The sequence below is a fragment of the Pristiophorus japonicus genome, chromosome 2 (genome assembly GCF_044704955.1).
Source record: "Pristiophorus japonicus isolate sPriJap1 chromosome 2, sPriJap1.hap1, whole genome shotgun sequence".
Lineage (NCBI taxonomy): Eukaryota > Metazoa > Chordata > Chondrichthyes > Pristiophoridae > Pristiophorus > Pristiophorus japonicus.
The window spans coordinates 124,015,198-124,028,318 of NC_091978.1; the positions used below are offsets into that span (position 1 = coordinate 124,015,198).

Below are 13,121 nucleotides of genomic sequence, written 5' to 3' on the forward strand. Positions count from 1 at the left end.
TGCTAACAGCATTGTGCTTGTAATAGTAAACATAAAGGGCCCAAGTTTCCACACGATAAAAAACGGGCGCCCCTCCGAGCTGGGCGCCCGTTTTTCGCGCCTAAAACGGCGCCTAAAAAAAAATCGCGATTCCGAAGCGTTCTGCAGCTCCTTGTCTGCCTGGCGCGGCGCCCAGGGGGGCGGAGCCTACACTCGCGCCGATTTTGTAAGTGGGAGGGGGCGGGTACTATTTAAATTAGTTTTTTTCCTGCCGGCAACGCTGCGCGTGCGCGTTGTAGTGTTCGCGCACGCGCAGTGTGAAAACATTGGCACTCGGCCATTTTTGTAGTTCTTTGTAGCTGTTTAATTTTTGAACATTTTTTAATAAAAGCACATTGCCATCAGCACATCAGCACTTGCAGCCTTCTCACTGTCTCCTTCCTCCCCCCCCGCGGGAAGAACGGGCGCCTCACCCCCCACCCGCGGGATGAACGGGCGCCTCCTCTCCCCCCCCCCCCCGCGGGAAGAACGGGCGCCTCCCCCCCCCCCGCGGGAAGAACGGGCGCCTCCCCCCCCCCCCCCCCCCCGCGGGAAGAACGGGCGCCTCCCCCCCCCCCCCGCGGGAAAGAACGGGCGCCTCCTCTCCCCCCCGCGGGAAGAATGGGCGCCTCCTCTCCCCCCCCCCCCCCCCCGCGGGAAGAATGGGCGCCTCCCCCCCCGCGGGAAGAACGGGCTCCTCCCCCCCCCCCCACGGGAAAGAACGGGCGCCTCTTCCTCCCCCCCCCCCCCCCCCCGTGGGAAGAACGGGCGCCTCAGGCTGACTGCAGCATTCTCCGTGCCTGAAGCACTTTCACACAAGTAGGAAGATGGTTTATTTAATAATTTCTTTGCTTATAAATGTTTATTCAGGTTGGATTTATTTGTATAATATTTGTAGAAGTATAAATAAGGATTTATTGTAGAATTTAATGACTTCTCTTCCCCCCCGCCTCCCCCCTCCCCCCCCCACCTCGTTCTGGACGCCTAATTTGTAACCTGCGCCTGATTTTTTAATGTGCAGAACAGGTTTTTTCAGTTCTACAAAAATCTTCACTTGCTCTATTCTAACTTAGTTTGGAGTACGTTTTCACTGTGGAAACTTTGAAATCAGGCGTCAGTGGCCGGACACGCCCCCTTTTGAAGAAAAAATTCTGTTCCAAAGTAGAACAGTTCTACCTGACTAGAACTGCAGAAAAAAAAATGTGGAGAATTGCGATTTCTAAGATAGTCCGTTCTCCACCAGTTGCTCCTAAAAATCAGGCGCAAATCATGTGGAAACTTGGGCCCATTGTGACTAAAGAAACAATTAACTACTAAGGGGCAGATCTCCTTTTGAGTTTTTTTAACTTGCAAGAAATAGCAATTTGGAATCCAATACAATTGACTAAAATTAAAACGATACTAAATAGTAATAATTTCATGTTTACACTGTGTAATATTTCATATTTAATCAATGCCAGCAAAGCCGCCTTCTATGTGTCTAAATGAAGGATATCGACACTCGGCGTATAAAACAGCACATGTGGAAAAATGTTCCTAAAACTGAAAGTACTGAACGTAATGGGTGGCATCCTGCTTGGGGCATGTACTAACATTATTTATTGATTTATTTATAAATTTGAAGTGATTAATTACCTGCTTTTGAAAAGAACTGGCAGACACATATGATGACAAATGATTATTTAAGATCTTTAATAAGAATAATTTATACAGCATATATGAACTTTTTTTACATAATAAAAGAAAAGAAAAACACTGAATAAATTCATAGGAACTTAGGAATAGGTGTAGGCCATGTAGCCCCTCGAGCCTGTTCTGCCATTCATGGCTGATCTGTGACCTAACTCCATATACCCGCCTTTGCCCCATATCCCTTAATACATTTGGTTAACAAAAAGCTATCAATCTCAGATTTAAAATTAACAATTGATCTAGCAGCAATTGCCATTTGTGGAAGAGAGATCGAAACTTCTACCATCCAGTGTGTGTAGAAGTGTTTCCTAATTTTGCTCCTGGAAAAGTCTGATTCTAATTTTTAGACTATGCCCTCTAGTCATAGAATCCCCAACCAGCGGAAATATTTTCCCTCTATCAACCCTATCTGTTTCCTTTAATATCTTGAAAACGTCCATCAGATCACCCCGTAACCGTCTAAATTCTAGGGACTACAACCCTAATTTGTATAATCTCTCCTCGTAACTGAACCCTTGAAGTCCGGCTGTCATTCTAGTAAACCTACACCGCATTCCCTCCAAGGTCAATGTAGTCTTCCTAAGGTGTGGTACTCAGAACTGTTCACAGTACTCCAGGTGTGGTCTAACTAAGGGCATTGTATAGCTGCAGCATAACTTCTACCCCCTTGTATTCCAGTCCTCTAGATACAAAGGCCAGCATTTCACTAGCCTTTTGGATTGTTTTATGTATCTGTTCAGGATATTTTAATGATCTATGTACCTTGACCCCCAAGTCTCTTTGGACCTCCACTGCTTTTAACTTTTCAACATTGAGAAAGTATTCTGTTTTATCCTTTTTGGTGGATGACCTCATATTTGCCTACATTGAAATCCATTTGCCACAGTTTTGCCAATTCACTTAATCTGTCGATATCCCTTTGTAATTTTATGCTTTCATCTAAACTGCATACAATGCCATCTACCTTTGTGTCATCGGCAACTTTGGATTTATGATATATACTAAATGATATACTGAAATCAAACAGAATTAATCTGTGAGAGAAAAGCACTACTTCAACCATAATGACACTCAGGAATGATCCCTCAACCCTACCAGAGTGGCTGTCAGACTTCCCCAAGGAACTCTAGGTGAATTATTTAGATGTCAATTATTGATTGTACATTATGATAATCAACAGGCTGAGTTTAGAGCCAACCTATTTGGTTAGCTGGGCCTAAGCTTGTTGAATATTGTAATTCAAAAAGTATGGATGGTGTTGTTTATATCTTTATTGCTCTAAATCCTCTGGTCACTTTTCATCCGCTGCTTTCACTGGGTTTAAATGGGTGGTGGAAGATTTCACTCATATCTACTATAGCTAATACTTTTGTTTTTATGACAGATTAATCCATATCCTATAGCTTTTCAGGTGAACCAGAGAACATAGGAACAGGAATGGGCTAATCAGCCCTTTCAATTAGATCATGGTTGATCTGCATCATAACTCCTTTGTTCCCTTACCTTTAAAACACTTGCCTAACAAAAATCTATCAATCTCAGTATAGAAATGTTCAATTTACCTAGCATTAACAGCTTTTGTGGGGTGGTGGGGGGCGAAGAGTTCCAGAAATTTTTGTCCTGGAAGTGTCATGCTCCCTGCTTGTCAAATAGGCAGTTTGTTTTCTTGTTCCTACGATGTTGGTACCAGGTAGCTTTTTAACTATTCTTCCTTTGTCCTTAATCTTCAGAGTCATTTTCCCCTTTCTCAGGAATCACATTGATTGGCCTTGAGAAGAGCCATCCTTGTGTTATGATACTGAAGCATCATCTGTAAAGTATGAACAAAGAAATAATGAGTTTCAGAAACTATGCTTTAGATATGAACATCAATGTTGCATTCAGATTTATGCAAGTTAAATACAAAAGGATTATGAAAGTTACAAATCTTGATTAAAAAAATGACACCATCATCCATGTCAAGTTAACCTACATTAAATGTTTGATATCCCTGTACTGAGTAAATTGCATAATGTTGCACATATATTGTAAATACACTTACCGGAATAAGAGAGTGCTGTTTTGATTTCCTTCTCCTCCTTCAAAATGTAGAATTTGATAGCCACCCTCAATTCAACAGATTCAGGGATTTTAAGAAGGGAAACGGTTGTACATATTTTCTCTGCTAGTTGTGTGTCATCTTGAACCTAGCCACTGCCTTTAAATCTTTGAAACCTTTTTTTACTTTTTTAATATCTCTAGTGACATAGAATAAACACAATGTTGTCTTTTCTGACTACTTCAGCCCTGGCACTTGAATTCCTTGATGATGTTGATATTTTCATAATAGACTATAACATACTTGTCAGCTGTGGCCCAGTGGGGTAGCACTCTCGCCTGAGTCGAAGGTTGTGGGTTCAAATCCCACTCCAGGGACTTGAGCACATAAATCTAAGCTAATACTCCAGTGCAGTGCTGAGGGAGTGCTGCACTGTCAGAGGTGCAGCCTTTCAGATGAGACGTTAAACCGAGGCCCTGTCTGCCCTATCAGGTGGATGTAAAAGATCCCATGGCACTATTTTGAAGCCATCCCCGGTGTCCTGGCTAATATTTATCCCTCAATCAACATTATTTAAAAGAGATTATCTGGTCATTATACAATTGCTGTTTGTGAGAGCTTGCTGCGTGAAAATTGGCTGCTGTATTTCTCACATTACAACAGTGACTGCACTCCAAAAGTACTTAATTGGCTGTAAAGCGCTTTGAGACATCCAGTGATGGTGAAAGATGCTATTTAAATGTAAGTCCTTTTTTTCTTTCTGTAAACTCTTAAACCAAAATTTTCAATTTAGTTTCCCCAAAAAGTTGCTTCCTTGTGATGTATGTTTGGCATGCCATTTTAAAAGATTCATCACCCTCTGGCACTAAGGCAGACGTAAAGATGAAGTACTTCATTTCTGATTATTAAGGTGGCAAATTTATGTAATTTCATCCAATGTATCATTGCATGGATTAAGTTGCCATCAGATAGTAAATTCGCATATGGAATTGCAGACAATACTGTACTTATGGATCATGATAAATATGCACTGTTCATGCATGTTTGCCAATAAATGTCACTTAACCATCTCCATGCAGGGGGGTTTGTTTCTTACCTATTAACAGAAATACTTCAGTCATAGCCCTGGAAATTTGGTACCAACTTCCACAGAGCCATAGTTGGCATGGCTGCTAGGCCACATCAGCACTTTTGATCTGTATATAGCAATAACAACTTTGTAACTTGATCCTAACTTAAGTGGGATGATCCTTTCCCAGGAACACTAGATAATTATCATCGATTCCTTCTACCAGCCAAATCACAGCACTCCAAGTACATTTCAAGATCAACAAGGAATGGAAAATATGCAAATTAAAATTTGTGACCTTTTTGGCACATTAAACAATGAGCTCATCAAGAATACAGAATTCTCTTCCAAATAGGCACTTTAATTGTCCAATCTCACTGATTATTTATTTCTGGAACACTCTTTCTCCTCCTACACTAACCACAATCAATCAAAGGTAAGATCCAACAGGTTCTTTACTGTGATGAAATACATACATAGGGATTGTTACCAACAAATATGATTTTTCAATAAATTACTGCACATTTATATTTTTTGGAAAATTTAATCCTGCACTTTTGGAAAACTATTTACTGGCCTAGATAGTGTAACTGAACAGAACTTTAGTAGTGTACAGCTTCTGTTATTTTTATCACTTTAATTACATGATGGCACCAACAACTTTGATTCCTCATGATACCATATATAACTAAACAGTAACTGTAGCCATAATAAAAATATATTCTTGACATCAATCATATTTAAAACATTTTCCACCTGATAAAAGCTGAAAGTTTGTGAGGCAACACAATTATAAGAGTATAAAAGCAATGGCAAAAATGCAATTCAGATTCACTAGGTTGGTTGAAGAATGAGTGTTTACAATTAAGAAAGACTTGAGAAATTTAGGTATTATGATTAGAGCTGGGCAGGTTAAGGGTTGGCCTGATAGATGTCTTCAAGGTTATGAAGGATTATAGGACAAATACTGAAATATTGATTCAGGTGGTTAGAGACGATAACAAAGGAACATAAGAAATAGGAGCAGGAGTATGTCATATGGCCCTTCAAGCCTGCTCTGTCATCCAATAACATCATGGCTGACTTTCTATCTCAACCCCACCTTCCCGCATTATCGCCATAATCCCTTGATTTTCTTAGTATCCAGAAATCTATCGATTTCTGCCTGCAATATACTCAACGATTGAGCACCTACAGCTGTCTGGGGTAGATAATGCCAAAGTTTCACAACCCTTTGAGTGAAGAAATTTCTCCTCATCACAGTACAAAATGGCAAACCCCTTATTCTGAGACTATGATCCCTAGTTCTAGACTCCCCAGCCAGGGGAAACATTCTCCCAGCATCTACTCTGTCAAGCACCAAGAATTTTACATGTTTCAATGAGATCATCTCTCATTCTTCTAAACTGTAGGGAATATAGGCCTAGGATACTCAATCTCTCCTCATAGGACAAACTCCCATCCCAGGAATCAGTCTCGTAATCCTACTTTGTAAATCCTTCCTGAGGTAAGGAGACCAAAATTGTACACAGTACACCAGGTGTGATCTCACCAAGGCCCTATATAATTGCAGCAAAACTTTTTACTCTTGTACTCTAATCCTTTTGTAATAAAGGCTAACATACCTTTTGCCAATTGCTTGTTGTCCCTACATCTTAACTTTCTGTGATTCATGCATAAGGACATCCAGGTCCCTCTGAATATCAACATTTTCCAGTGTCTCACCATTTTAAAAATATTCTGCTGTATTAATTCTCCTACCAAAACAGATAACTTCACACTTCCCCACATTATATTCCATCTGCCACGTTCTTGCCCAATCTCTTATCCTGTCTAAATCCCTTTGCAGCCTCCTTGTGTCCTCCTCACAACTTACTTTCCCATCTAACTTTATATCATCAAACTTGGATACATTACGCTTGGTCCCCTCATCTAAGTCATTGATATAGATTGTAAATAGCTGAGGCCCAAGCACTGATCCTTGCGGCATCCCACTAGATACAGCCTGCCAATCTGAAAATGACCCCTTTATTTCTACTCTGTTTTCTGTACATTAATCAATCCTGAATCCATACTGGTATATTACCCATAATCCCCTGAGCCCTAATTTTGTGTAATAACCTCTTGTGTGGCAACTTATTGAATGCTTTTTAAAAATCCAAATACACTAGATCCACTGGTTCTCCCTTGTCCACACTATAACTTCAAAAAACTCTAACAGAATTGTCTAACATAATTTCCCTTTTATAAATCCATGTTGACTCTGACTAATCATATTAAGATTTTCTAAGTGCCTTGTTATCATGTCCTAAAAATAGATTATACCATCTTCCCTACTACTGATGTCAAGCAACGGGCCATTAGTTCCCTGTATTCTCTCTCCCTCTTTCTTGAATTGCGGAGTTATGTTTGCTACATTCCAATCCACAGGAGCCATTCTAGAATCTAGGGAATTCTGGAAGATCAAAACCAAACCATCCAGCTCTTTTGAAACCCCAGGATGTAGACCATCAGGTTGAGGGGATTTGTCATCTTTTAGTCGCATTAATTTCTCCAATATGATTTCTTTACTAATATTAATTTCTTTAAGTTCCACATTCTCACTAGGCCTTTGATTCCCCAGTAGTTCCAGAATTATTTTTGTGCCATCTACCGTGAAGACAGAAACAAAGTATTCATTTAATGACACGATGGGCCGAAATGGCCTCCTTCTGCGCTGTAAATTTCTATGCTTCTATGTCTCAGCCATTTCCTTATTCCCCCTTATAATTTCTCCTGTCTCCATTTGTAAGGAACCCACATTTACTTTTGCTAATCTCTTCCTTTTTACATACCTGTAGAAGCTTTTACAATCTGTTTTTATGTCTCTTGCTAGTCTACTCTCATATTCTATTTTCTCTTTCTTCATCAACTTCTGGGTTCTCCTTTGCTGAATTCTAAAATCTTCACAATCCTCAGGTTTATTAATTTTTTGGCAACTTTATAAACCTCTTCTTTAAATCTAATATTGTTTTTAACTTCTCTTGTTAGTCATGATTATACCACTTTCATTTTATTCCATAAGGGAATGTACATTCGTTGTGAGTTGTGAATTTATTCTTTAATTGTTTGTCATTGCTTATCTGCCATCATATCTTTTAATCTCATTTCCCAAACTACCTTAGCCAACTCGCCTTTCATACCTACGTAGTTTGCTTTGTTCAGATTTAAGAACCTAGTTTCGGAATTAACTAATCACTCACAAACTCAATATAAAATTCTAGCATATTATGATCAATCTTCTCCAGAGGCTCCGTTATTAAAAAGTTATCAATTAACCCTGTCTTATTGCACAGTACTAGATCTAAAATAGCCTGTTCCCTAGTTGGTTCCTTGATATAATTATCTAAAAAAAAAAAATGAGCTTGAATGCAACAGGGCACAAATTTAAGATGAGCTGAAAAACATAAGAACATAAGAAATAAGAGCAGGAGTAGGCCATTTGGCCCCTCGAGCCTGCTCTGCCATTTAATAAGGTCATGGCTGATCTGATCTTGGGCACAAGTCCAATTCCCTGCCCACTCCCCATAACCTTTCACTCCCTGAGCGTTCAAAAATTTGTCTATCTTCACCTTAAATATGTTCAATGACCCAGCCTCCACAGCTCCTTGGGGCAGAGAATTCCAGATTTATGACCCTCTGAGAGAAGAAATTCCTCATCTCATTTCTAAATGGGCGACCCTTTATTCTTAAACTCTGCCCCCTTGTTCTAGATTCCTCCATGAGTGGAAACATCTTCTCTGCATCTACCTTGTCGAGCCCCCTCAGTATCTTATATATTTCAATAAGATCACCTCTCATTCTTCTAAACTCCAATGAGTATAGGCCCAAACCAGCTCAACCTTTCTTCATAAGTCAACCCCTTCATCTTGAGAATCAATCTCGTGAACCTTCTCTGAACAGCCTCCAAAGCAAGTATATCCCTCCTTAAATAAAAAGATCAAAACTATACGCAGTACTCTCTGTGTGGTCTCACCAATACCCTGTACAGTTGTGGCAGAATTTCCCTGCTTTTATACTCCATCCCCCTTGCAATAAAGGCCAACATCCCATTTGCCTTCCTGATTACTTGCTGTACCTGCATATTAATTTTTTGTGTTTCATGCACAAGGACCCCCAGGTTCCTCTGTACTACAGCATTTTGTAAATCTCTTCCCATTTAAATTATAATTTGCTCTTTTATTTTTCCTACCACATTTTCCCACATTATACTCCATCTGCCAAATTTTTGCCCACTCACTTAACCTATCTATATCCCTTTGCAGATTCTTTGTGTCCTCCTCACAACTTGCTTTCCCACATATCAGCAAACTTGGCTACATAACACTCGGTCCCTTCATCCAAGTCATTAATATAGATTGTAAATAGTTGAGGCCCCAGCACCGATCCCTGTGGCATCCCACTAGTTACTGTTTGCCAACTGGAAAATGACCCATTTATCCTGACTCTCTGTTTTCTGTTAGTTAGCCTCTATCCATACTAATATATTACCCTCAACCCCGTGAGCTCTTACCTTGTGCAGTAACCTTTTATGTGGCACCTTGTCGAATGCCTTTTGGAAATCCAAATACACCACGTCCACTAGTTCCCTATTATCCACCCTGCTCGTTACATCCTCAAAGAACTCCCGCAAGTTTGTCAAACATGATTTCCCTTTCATAAACCATGTTGACTTTGCTTAACTGGTTTCTAAACATTTCCCAATCCTCTGGCCTACCACTAATCTTTGCAACATTGTATGCCTTTGTTTTCAATTTGATACCATCCTTTACTTCCTTAGTTAGCCACAGATGGTTCTCCCTTCTCTTAAAGTCTTTCCTTCTCACTGGAATATATTTTTGTTGAGAGTTATGAAATATCTCTTTAAATGTCTACCAGTGTTCATCAACCATCTTACTCTTTAATCTATTTTCCAGTCCACTTTAACCAACTCTGCCTTCATACCTTTGTAATCGCCTTTATTTAAGATCAAGACACTAGTTTGAGACCCAACTTTCTCACCCTCCAATTGATTTGAAATTCAACCATGCTATCATCACTCTTTCCGAGAGGATCCTTTACTACTAAAAGAATTAATGAGGTGGTTCAACACAGTGGATGGTAAGAATTGAAACAGAGTCCAAAACTTGTGTTAAAAGATAATCAGTTACTTGAAAAAAAGTAATATCAAAGAGTATGAGGAACGAGCAGGTGAGTGGGTGAAAAATGGGACAGACTTAATGGGCTGAGCAGTCAGTTTCTGTGCTGTAATGCTCTGTGATTCCATGAAATCTGACATGGAAAGTGTGATTAATAACATGACAGAACTTTGGAATATTACTTTGGCTGGCATGGTGTGACTGATTTCAATTAAAGGATAGCTATAAACTTAAGTTTTAAATTTTGCAAACAAAATAATGAACATTATTCTTATCGTGTCAGCCTATGTACACAGCCAATAGTTTGAAGTTGAGGGGAGAAATACCTCACCTGATGTCACAGGGACTTTTTCACAGCTATACAGCTTGGCCAATTTCATACAAGGTCCCAAGAGAATGTCATATGATCTTTAATTGACCAAAAATGTAATTAATCATGGAGAGACACTTCTTTATAATAAAAGTATGTATTTATTTTTGTTTTTTAATGTCTTACCTTAAATAAAAGACTTTATTGTACCTCATATTTACAGTATTTCACAGAGTTTTTGATATTTTATTTTAAAATCTCTTAAACTTTCAAAAAATAACTTGCAGTAGAAAGGGAATTACAGCCCAGATATTGTTGTTGATTGGGTAAGTGGGGTGAACTGTGGGTTACTAAAAATTTTGGGAAGAATACTCACCTGATCATTAACTGCCAATATTCCCATGTTTTACTCTATGTGTAGATTATGCAATTTGCCAACCACACAGCAGGCTGAACAATGGAGCATTAGAATTGATTGTAATGAAGAAAGGCCATTACTTTTGTTAACCCTGCAGTTACACAGAGGAGAGCAGGTCAGGGGTTTACTCAACCATTTTCTTGAACAAAGCAGGCAACAACAGTGACCATGCTAAGAAAGCTCTTATTTAGGAAGTAAGGAACTGGAGAGCTGTTTATGATGCAGAAGAGCAACCTCCCCAAAAATGACTTGTTCCCACAAGCTTGGGAACAGAATACCGACAGAGTAAGTGTTGTGCTCTGAACCCAACAGATCAGTAAAAAGATGCCTCACCTGCTAAGGGAAGGCTAAAATACAGCTTACAGCTTCAAGTATTCTCCCTGGTAGGCAAACTATAAAAAGTGTAAATCTGTGGTCATGCATTCCCAGTGGGGAGCTGCATTCATAAACAATAGGGATCGGAGAATCAGGTAAATATTATCCTACTGCAGGACAAGAAAGGCATATAATAAAGGGTACCAAAGAAAAACTAGAGAAAGACTAAAGCATTACAAGATCTTGAGACTGCTTGAGGAGACCCACTGCATGAGTGACAGTTCAGTTCATGAGCGACGAAGAGCAATGGTGGTGCAAGTTGAGCAGTAAGCACAACTGCCCAGAATGACCTCCCAGGGAATGCTTGTAGAAAGAGACTGCTGTCTGAGCATGATAATGGTCATTTGCAAAATATATTGCAATATCTGGCTAGAATTTACATGTAAAAGTCCACCAGTGGAATCTGTGCAGTCCCATTGTTGTCTGTGCTGCAGTTTATTGTGAAGTACCATCACTGAATACAACTGACATCTCAATGTATCAAAAAGACTTCAATATATATATATATTTTTAAATATGGCCCAATCCTGCTCTCTTGAACTCTCTGAGAGGTCTCCCACGAGACTAAGCTGTTGCATGTACCAGCACAGTGTAAATAAGCTATTAAGAAACAAGAGTCTTCATTCATTTATCCTTCTGTTGATCTTGCACGTAAATAACTGAAAGGTAATAAAGTTGGTTAAAGAAGTCCACATGGTTGACATGTGTAATAAAAATAAATGCCTATTTTTGTGCATTCCTGTAACATCTGAAATGAAAACACATTTTTAAATTTAAATATGAAAAGGTTCCAGCATCAGTTACATTCAGATTTTAGACATTTGACTTTGAAGCATTAAGCTGCAATTTTGATACCTGGCTATACCAAGGACTTATCAAAGTAAGTGCAATAAATAGAGTGAGTGATGCAGAGGCAGTAGTTCAGAGGCTAAATAGATTGAATTAATATGTCACTGGGCAATCACACTGGTCTAAATTTTCATCTTCAGCATGACTGGCACAGGGCTTTGAATACCACAGTGTTTAGCAAGAATCTGAGAGCATGGTACACATGATGGGGTCTTTCATGATTATGTAACAGTGCAGATTATTTCATTTCAGAGTTTGAAGGAAACAGCTTAGATGTCCAATGACAAAATATGATTGCATTGCTCCCCACAGAAAATGTATTCGTGGAAATATTGTATGTACGAGTGAATGAAGAGAGAAATTCAGCTTGTGGGACCTCATCCCGTTTTTTACCTATATCGTTGGCACCTATATGCACCACGACAACTGAGTGTTCACCCTCCCCCTCCAAAATGTCCTGCAGCCACTCCGAGACATCATTGACCCTTACACCAGGGAGGCAACATACCATCCTGGAGTCTCGAGACAGATCAGAAAACCCGTTTTTTGGCGCATGCGCATCGCGCCTAGAAAACCGGCTTTTGCGAGGTCCGGCCGGGTCCGTACGCACTTCGTACACACCCGGCGAGACGGGAATTTTCGGCCCAATGTTTTGATGAGTCGAGCTTTGTCCTTCTTTGAGTGACAGACAAAATGACTGTGGAATGTGTGAAACCAGCTCGTTCAATTTATTGCTGAATTTATGAAATTGGAAGTAGTAGAATGGGAGTTTCCAGTTTACTCCACAGAACCGCTATGAACATACAGAATCCCCTTAGTTTGTTCATGAATTTCCTTTGAAAGCTACTTACATTTTGAGGCAACAGTAATGAAACTGAATATTTTCTTTCCTCATTGGGGGTAACTTACAACTTTGCCACCCGATCGATAACCTGTAAAAGTGGATTGCCCGCCCACTGTAGAACTTGCATGATTTTGGTTCCATCGGGCAGATTCTACAATGGGCAAGTGATCCACTCCGATTGGTTAATGCCCTGGCAGCAAAGTTGAAAATGACTTCTATTGTGTCTATATCAATAGAAAGCACTCCTAGGTTAATGAAGTGCCAATACTGTTTTAGCTGAAACCGTAGCATATATACTTCCATGCATCAAACAACATTTCCAGTCTCAGCA

At 39.7% G+C, this 13,121-nt stretch overlaps 1 protein-coding gene and 1 long non-coding RNA gene across 2 annotated transcripts in view; one reads left to right on the forward strand and one right to left on the reverse strand.

Moving 5' to 3' along the window:
• pde4d (phosphodiesterase 4D, cAMP-specific) overlaps positions 1–13,121 on the reverse strand; it is a 905,003-nt gene that overhangs the window by 877,344 nt on the left and 14,538 nt on the right. The window lies entirely within an intron of this gene.
• The window catches only part of LOC139240638 (uncharacterized), a 123,374-nt gene that overhangs the window by 7,512 nt on the left and 102,741 nt on the right, over positions 1–13,121 (forward strand). The gene's annotated exons all lie outside the window — the stretch shown is intronic.